We start from the raw sequence: 10,000 nt of genomic DNA, 5'->3' as shown, positions 1-10,000 counted from the left end.
AATTTCTCTTCTTTTTTCGTTATATTATGTTTATTATTAATTATTTATTATGTTTTATATTCATTTATTTTTTCAATTTCTCTTTTTTCGTTATATTATGTTTATTATTATTATGTTTTATATTCATTTATTTTTTCAATTTCTCTTCTTTTTTCGTTATATTATGTTTATTTATTATGTTTTATATTCATTTATTTTTTCAATTTCTCTTTTTTCGTTATATTATGTTTATTATTATTATGTTTTATATTCATTTATTTTTTCAATTCCTCTTCTTTTTTCATTATATTATGTTTATTATTTATTATTTATTATGTTTTATATTCATTTATTTTTTCAATTTCTCTTTTTTCGTTATATTATGTTTATTATTTATTATGTTTTATATTCATTTATTTTTTCAATTTCTCTTCTTTTTTCGTTATATTATGTTTATTATTTATTATTTATTATGTTTTATATTCATTTATTTTTTCAATTTCTCTTTTTTTCCCATTATATTATGTTTATTATTATGTTTTATATTCATTTATTTTTTCAATTTCTCTTTTTTTTCCGTTATTATGTTTATTATTTATTATTATGTTTTATATTCATTTATTTTTTCAATTTCTCTTCTTTTTCCGTTATATTATGTTTATTATTTATTATCTATTATGTTTTATATCTTCATTTCTTTTATTTCTTTGTCATCTTAATAAATATCTATCTTTCATTTCTTGTGCTAGTTGACAATAATAAAAGGCATTTCTTTTATTTTTCATATTCAATGTCACTAGTCAATATCACAGTCCCTTCCTACTTGTAGTTGTAGACTGGGGTCCACGCTTTCAACCAAGATCTGTTAAGCTTTCCTACGCTTTGAGTCCAGCTTTGCTGAGCTTTGTCAGGCTTTGATACGCTCTCGGTGCTTTATTCCATCCTCGACAGAGCGCCGAATTTTTTAAAACCGTTTAAAAAAATTTGGCGAACTTGCCGCATGTCCCGCTTCACTACAAGCTTTCCCACCATCCATTAGGACCCTCACGCTTTAATCAGGCTTTGTTACGCTTTAACGCCGCTTTAAAGCGCCGTCAAAGCGCCGTTGGTGTGAACCTAGCATTAATGCGCCCTATAATTCAGTATATATGAAAATAGACCTGACTAGACCCGCTCATCGGCAGTGCGCCTTATAATCCGGTGCGCCCTATGGTCCAGAAAACAGGGTATATGATAGAAGAGGATTACAACCACAACAATGTGAAGTGACTTGCACCACCGTAGGTCATTCTATCATCTCATGTGGTCATGTTCCTCCATCTAATCAGCATGCATTGTACAGATAAAGCAGTCCTATTCACTAACAGCCCACTGACGGCCCGGCTGCTGATCTTTCGCCATCAACAACTTTCAGATTAATTGACAGATATGAGAAAGGTTACAAGCAAAAGGCTCGGCTAAGGAGACGCACAATAAGCCGCCTGTGGCTCATCTTGGGATATGGGCTCAAAAACTGCATCTTTAGCCCCGTGGACAAAAGAAACCCAGAGCAGCTGCGTCCTTTATGTAGCTTGTTTTCCCGAGAAGTAAATAGTGAGGCTGCGCATGTTTGAATTCTGCTTACAGTGTAGCGAAGTGCTGTGGTGGTAATTGGATGCTGCACACAAACATGAGAGGCCAAAGTAGTCACTCTGTTAGCAACTTCTGCCACACACACAAACACACACACACACACACACACACACACACACACACACACACACACACACACACACACACACACACACACACACACACACACACACACACACACACACACACATTCTTGAGACCTCCGAAAAATGCCTCCCTCTTTAGGACCAGCCTTTCTAGATATATAAAGATGTGTATTTACAACATGAATAATATATACATACTATGCAAATATAAAAAAGCTTGTTGTGACAAAATTTCACAAGAAAAAGGTAGCAATTTCACAAGAAAAGGGTCACAATTTCACAAGAAAAACGTAGAATTTTGGCAGTATTATAATAAAAGTTGTCATTTTACTCAACGCGAGTCCAAATTTGACAAGAAAAACGGAACATTTGTGCAATATTATGATAAAAGTTGGAATTTTACTCAATAACACTCGCGGTTTTACAAGAAAAGCTGAACATTTTGGCAATTTTATGAAAAGAGTCGTCATTTTACTCGACAAGTCAGTTTTATAAGAAAACTGTCTTTATATGCTACAGAAATTGTTTTCGAGCAATATGGGCAAAACTAAAGTATTTTAACAGTTGATTTTGTTTCTAGTTAAATATAAAGATGTGTATTTACAACATTAATAATAAATACATACTATGCAAATATAAAAAAGCTTGTTGTGAAAAATGAGTTGGAATTTCCCAAGAAAAAGGTCACAATTTCACAAGAAAAACGTAGAATTTTGGCAGTATTATAATAAAAGTCGTCATTTTACGCAACGCAAGTCCAGATTTGACAAGAAAAACTGAACATTTGTGCAAAATTATGATAAAAGTTGGAATTTTACTCCATAACAGTCGCAATTTTACAAGAAAAGCTTCAAATTTTGGCAATTTTATGAAAAGAGTCGTAATTTTACTCAACAAAAGTCAGTTTTATAAGAAAACTGTCTTTATATGCTACAGGATGTGTTGTTTTCCAGCAATATGGGCAAAATAAAGTATTTTAACAGTTGATTACGTTTCTAGATATATAAAGATGTGTATTTACAACATGAATAATATATACATACTATGCAAATATAAAAAAGCTTGTTGTGAAAAATGAGTTGGAATTTCCCAAGAAAAAGGTCAAAATTTCACAAGAAAAACTTAGAATTTTGGCAGTATTATAATAAAAGTCGTCATTTTACTCAACGCAAGTCCAAATTTGACAAGAAAAACTGAACATTTGTGCAATATTATGATAAAAGTTGGAATTTTACTCAATAACAGTCGCAATTTTATAAGAAAAGCTTAACATTTTGGCAATTTTCTGAAAAGAGTTGTCATTTTACTCCACAAAACTCACGGTTTTATAAGAAAACTGTCTTTATATGCTACAGGATGTGTTGTTTTCCAGCAATATGGGCAAAATAAAGTATTTTAACAGTTGATTACGTTTCTAGATGTATAAAGGTGTGTATTTACAACATTAATAATATATACATACTATGCAAATATAAAAAAGGTTGTTGTGACAAAATTTCTCAAGAAAAATGTCACAATTTCACAATAAAAACGTAGAATTTTGCAGTATTATGATAAAAGTCGTCATTTTACTCAACGCAAGTCAACATTTTTACAAGAAAAACTCAAACATTTGTGCAATGTTATGATAAAAGTTGGAATTTTAATCTAACAGTCGCAATTTTACAAGAAAAGCTTCAAATTTTGGCAATTTTATGAAAAGAGTAGTCATTTTGCTTGACAAAAGTCACAGTTCTATAAGAAAACTGTCTTTATATGCTACAGGCAGTATTATAATAAAAGTCGTCATTTTACTCAACGCAAGTCAACATTTTTACAAGAAAAACTCAAACATTTGTGCAATATTATGATAGCAGTTGTAATTTTACTCCACAAAAGTCAGTTATATAAGAAAACTGTCTTTATATGCTACAGGATGTGTTGTTTTCCAGCAATATGGGCAAAATAAAGTATTTTAACAGTTGATTACGTTTCTAGATATATAAAGATGTGTATTTACAACATTAATAATATATACATACTATGCAAATATAAAAAAGGTTGTTGTGACAAAATTTCACAAGAAAAAGGTCACAATTTCACAATAAAAACGTAGAATTTTGCAGTATTATGATAAAAGTCGTCATTTTACTCAACGCAAGTCAACATTTTTACAAGAAAAACTCAAACATTTGTGCAATGTTATGATAAAAGTTGGAATTTTAATCTAACAGTCGCAATTTTACAAGAAAAGCTTCAAATTTTGGCAATTTTATGAAAAGAGTAGTCATTTTGCTTGACAAAAGTCACAGTTCTATAAGAAAACTGTCTTTATATGCTACAGGATGTGTTTTCGAGCAATATGGGCAAAACTAAAGTATTTTAACAGTTGATTACGTTTCTAGATATATAAAGATGTGTATTTACAACATAAATAATATATACATACTATGCAAATATAAAAAAGCTTGTTATGAAAAATGAGTTGGAATTTCACAAGAAAAAGGTCATAATTTCACAAGAAAACGTAGAATTTTGGCAGTATTATAATAAAAGTCGTCATTTTACTCAACGCAAGTCCAAATTTGACAAGAAAAACTGAACATTTGTGCAATATTATGATAAAAGTTGGAATTTTACTCAATAACAGTCGCAATTTTACAAGAAAAGCTTAACATTTTGGCAATTTTATGAAAAGAGTCATTTTACTCCACAAAAGTCACAGTTATATAAGAAAACTGTCTTTATATGCTACAGGATGTGTTGTTTTCCAGCAATATGGGCAAAATAAAGTATTTTAACAGTTGATTACCTTTCTAGATATATAAAGATGTGTATTTACAACATGAATAATATATACATACTATGCAAATATAAAAAAGCTTGTTGTGACAAAATTTCACAAGAAAAAGGTCACAATTTCACAAGAAAAACTTACAATTTTGGCAGTATTATAATAAAATTCGTCATTTTACGCAACGCAAGTCAAACTTTTACAAGAAAACCTGAACATTTGTGCAATGTTATGATAAAAGTTGGAATTTTACTCAATAACAGTTGCGATTTTACAAGAAAAGCTTCAAATTTTGGCAATTTTATGAAAAGAGTCGTCATTTTACTCAACAAAAGTCACAGTTTTATAAGAAAACTGTCTTTATATGCTACAGGATGTGTTGTTTTCGGGCAATATGGGCAAAACTAAAGTATTTTAACAGTTGATTACGTTTCTAGATATATAAAGGTGTGTATTTACAACATTAATAATATATACATACTATGCAAATATAAAAAAGGTTGTTGTGACAAAATTTCACAAGAAAAAGGTAGCAATTTCACAAGAAAAACGTAGAATTTTGGCATTATTATAATAAAAGTCGTCATTTTACTCAACGCAAGTCAACATTTTTACAAGAAAAACTCAAACATTTGTGCAATGTTATGATAAAAGTTGGAATTTTACTCAATAACAGTCGCGATTTTACAAGAAAAGCTTCAAATTTTGGCAATTTTATGAAAAGAGTTGTAATTTTACTCCACAAAAGTCAGTTGTATAACAAAACTGTCTTTATATGCTACAGGATGTGTTGTTTTCCAGCAATATGGGCAAAATAAAGTATTTTAACAGTTGATTACCTTTCTAGATATATAAAGATGTGTATTTACAACATGAATAATATATACATACTATGCACATATAAAAAAGCTTGTTATGAAAAATGAGTTGGAATTTCCCAAGAAAAAGGTCACAATTTCACAAGAAAAACTTAGAATTTTGGCAGTATTATAATAAAAGTCGTCATTTTACTCGACGCAAGTCCAAATCTTTACAAGAAAAACGGAACATTTGTGCAATATTATGATAAAAGTTGGAATTTGACTCAATAACAGTCGCAATTTAACAAGAAAAGCTTTTTTTTGGCAAATTCATGAAAAGAGTCATAATTTTACTCGACAAAAGTCACAATTTTATAAGAACACTAAAATGTTGGCGATATTATAATATTTAGAATTTTACTTGGCAACATGATGCCAAAAGTCATCGTTTTAGTCAAAAATGTCACTGTTTTACAATAACAATATTGTGATAAAAGTCAGAGGTTTATATGACAAATGTGAGAATTTTGCATTAAAAAGTAATAATTTTTACGAGAAAACATTACAATATTACAGAAACAGAAAGAATATGAGAAATTGTTCCCAATTTTATAAGAAAGAAGTCGACACATTGTGAGAAAAAGACTGCTGTTAGTTAATTATTTTGTTGGTGAATTTTTTTGTTTGTAATTGGTTTTTAATCTTCATTATTTACTTCAAGTTATCACAGTATGTCTCTATATACATATTTATTTATTTTTTAATTAATTTTGGCCAAAGTGGATGCTTTTCAATTTCTTACACACACTTGTTATTTCATATGTTGGCCAGAGGGGGAGCACTTTTAAAAGCGACACACAGGAAATATATCCCGTGAAAACCGTCCGACCGGAACTCTCTAATAACTAAGTTCCTTGGGTGAATAATGTAAACTCACTATACCGGTATGTTTTAGCGCTTTAATGGTGAGTTTACTGACAGATATAAGTAAGAACTTTACACTACTTTATATTAGAAATGGCAACAGTGGAGGATGAATGTCACATAACAAGAAGATAGAGAAAAAGAAGCTTATCGACTACGGTGTTGGCACGGACTACAAAGGCGGAGGTGTGCAAATTTTCAGGACTTATGCAGATCCCAAATACACATCAGCAGGTACCAGAAGGTAAGAAAAGTTGCTTTTGCATAATATTACGAAACACAACGCCAGATATGTCTTACCTTATACACACACCATAATAATACTCCTATGTTGAAGCACAGTACAATCCATCAAGCGGTGTGGCTTCATAGCTTACCAAAGTCCTACTAAAAAATGTTGACAGATTTTTGAGCGCCGTGTGTAATGTTCTATATTCTCAATGTAACATATAAAATGTTGGTGTTGTTTACTTGAGTCATATTGCAGTCTACACGTATCTCTTATGTGTGACTGCCATCTACTGGTCACATATCATTTCGCCACGCACCAAATAAAATAGCTTCGAGGTCGGTAAGCACGACCACGATTATTCCGCACATTAGGCGCGCCGGGTTATAAGGCGCACTGTGGAGTTTTAAAGAAAATGAAAGGATTTTAAGTGCGCCTGATTAACACTTATCACAATTGCACAAAACCGCACGCACAAGAATCACTTTACTTACCACCGTAATTACCGGACTACAATACTCTTCATTCAATGACTGCAAATAATGTAAAAACAAGAGTATAGATAAGTCATACTGTTCCATTACCTTTGTTCATACTACTGTCACTACTCAACTGTGTATATTATACTGTTATACTATTTGATATTGCCCTGGTACTGTATGTGACGACTATACTTCTACTTGTACTGATACTTCTACCACAACTACTGTGACTTATTGTGCAACTTGTTGTCTTGTAATTAATGTACATCAGAGCTGTTTGTATTTTTTGTATTTAGTGTATTAGATTCTGCAACTAGTGTTTGGATCCCACTGTACGCAATATCTGAAGAGCATGGAAAAAAGCATTTCACTGTGGTGTACTCTGCACGTGACCAATTAAACCTTGAACCTTATAGACCAGTGGTTCTCAAATGGGGGTACGCAAACCCCTGGGGGTACTTGAAGGTATGCCAAGGGGTACGTGAGATTTTTTTTAAATATTCTAAAAATAGCAACAATTCAAAAATCCTTTGTAAATATATTTATTGAATAATACTTCAACAAAATATGAATGTAAGTTCATAAACTGAACATTATATCAAGTAGGCTATTCCATTCATGACCATAAAGCCAGAGTTTCCCCCGTGCCATGATGGTTTGACCCTCACTAAAATGTCTGTCAAAAAGAAATGCAACAATGCAATATTCAGTGTTGACAGCTAGATTTTTTGTGGACATGTTCCATAAATATTGATGTTAAAGATTTCTTTTTTTGTGAAGAAATGTTTAGAATGAAGTTGATGAATCCTGATGGATCTCTATTACAATCCCCAAAGAGGGCACTTTAAGTTGATGATTACTTCTATGTGTAGAAATCTGTATTTATAATTGAATCACTTGTTTATTTTTCAACAAGTTTTTAGTTATTTTTAGGGTCCGCACAGGACCATTGTCAAAGGAATCCCAAAGGGAGTCCTTTTGCAATGGGACGAAAGGAACCTATTGAATTTGTAAGGTTTTATTATTATTCTCTATTCTTTATTATTATTATTCCGCAGCTTTGCGCACTACTTTGCCCCCCTTAACATGCTTCAAAACTCACCAAATTTGACACACAAATAGAAAAAGTAAAAAAACCAAACCCCAAAAATGCGCTCTAGCGCCCCCTAGGAAGAAAACTGCCTCTAACTCCCAGTACGAATGTCGTACAGACATGAAACAAAAAGTTCTATGTAGGTCTTACTTAGACCTACTTTTCATTAATTTATTTTTTCGGGCAAAAATCAACAGGAAGTTGCCAATTCCCCGTTCAAGACTAAAAATGACTAAAAACACCCATTTTTGCCTCTTTGCGCTGTAATTTGACCCCCTTAAAATACTTCAAAACTCACCAAACTTCTCACACACATCGGGACTGGTGGAAATTGCGATGTAATAAAAACACCGAACCTCAAAACTCAAAATTGCGCTCTAGAGCAATTTTTGAATAAAACAGAAACAAAACTGCTTCTCATAGGAAAACTCAGACAAAACTGCTCGTAACTTCCGGTAGGAACGTTTGAGACATGAAACCAACACCTCTATGTAGGTCTCACCTAGACCTACATTTCATAGATTGACATCCTTCAGCAAAAATCAACAGTAAGTTTGCTATCTCCCCTTCAAAACTAAATTTTTGTAAAAAACGGTCACCAAACATCAAACATTATCTCCTCTGAGCGCGTTTGTTGTTTCGGCTTCAAACTGCTACAGGAGAGAGATTGAACCCTTCTGATTAAAAGTTGACGAAAGAGTTTTGACACGTGCTACGGTTTTGATTTTACGAGCCTTCAAAGACCCGCAGCACTAAAGTTGCTCCGCTGCTGTGATTTTACGCGCCTTCAAAGAAAACAACCACTGTGCCGCGACACCTAGGAAAAAAAACACAGACACAACTTCCTCTAACTCCCAGTACGAATATCGTACAGACACGAAACAAAAACCTCTATGTAGGTCTCACACAGGACTACCACTGGACAAAAGTATTGGGACACCTAGGACTAGCACCTGCCAAAATGCGGACCCGACCAACGCTGCTTGCAGCTTTAATTATATCTTTTTTTCCAAATAGTTCAAGAAAGACCACTACGAATGAGCAATATTTGCACTGTTATACAATTTAATAAATCAGAAACTGATGACATAGTGCTGTATTTTACTTCTTTATCTCTTTTTAGGGGGTACTTGAATTAAAAAAAAATGTTCACAGGGGGTACATCACTGAAAAAAGGTTGAGAACCACTGTTATAGACCGAAAAATGCGGTATGTTTGGTAGCATATAATGACCTACAGCGAACTGGTTTCGACATTGTACATAATACTATTTTTAACAACAATTATTTTAAAATACTTCAACTGTTTAAAATAAGAATATTTTTCAAATAATTTCCGTCAATATGTTTGTTTCTTTAATGCATCTCTCGCATTAAAGTCATTACGAGCATGTTTTTTCGTCACTTCAACACAAAGTACCGTCGCACCGTACTTAAGCGTAACACAATATATCGGCAGATGTCCACGGAGGCTTACGGAGTGTTTAATTGCAATCCTCTGGAACTCTTTCACTCATGTATTCCATAAGCTCGGCTCGTATATACCGCAATCCTTACGGCTCTGTTGCCTTGTTGACACCGGGCACCCCTGTGAGCGCTCGTGAACATCTGCGCTCCTCGCACTCATCCTCGATGACGATCCAGATTTTCCCCTTGCTAAGATGATTATTGTCAAATCCTGCGGGCGCTGCAACCATGAAAAGCGAGGAGTTGATGATAACCATGGGAGATAATGGTATTGCTGGGGCTGTAGATGCATGTTACTGCATAGGTTATAAGGATATAGGTCAGGATAGGTTGGAAAAACGACTACCGAATTTTTCCGACTATAAGTCGCTCCGGAGTATAAGTCGCACCGGCCGAAAATGCATAATAAAGAAGGAAAATAAACATATATAAGTCGCACTGGAGTATAAGTCGCATTTTTGGGGGGAAATAAATAACCAACTGAGAAGGTGCCTGGTATGTTAACGTAACATATTATGGTAAGAGTCATTCAAATA

At 32.9% G+C, this 10,000-nt stretch overlaps 1 protein-coding gene across 1 annotated transcript in view; it reads left to right on the top strand.

The window, feature by feature from the left end:
* The window catches only part of LOC133642937 (protein kinase C alpha type-like), a 175,606-nt gene that overhangs the window by 138,522 nt on the left and 27,084 nt on the right, over window positions 1-10,000 (top strand). The gene's annotated exons all lie outside the window — the stretch shown is intronic.

The sequence above is a fragment of the Entelurus aequoreus genome, linkage group LG25 (assembly GCF_033978785.1).
Source record: "Entelurus aequoreus isolate RoL-2023_Sb linkage group LG25, RoL_Eaeq_v1.1, whole genome shotgun sequence".
NCBI classification, from domain to species: Eukaryota; Metazoa; Chordata; class Actinopteri; order Syngnathiformes; family Syngnathidae; genus Entelurus; species Entelurus aequoreus.
This window is presented reverse-complemented; position numbering and strand designations above follow the sequence as displayed.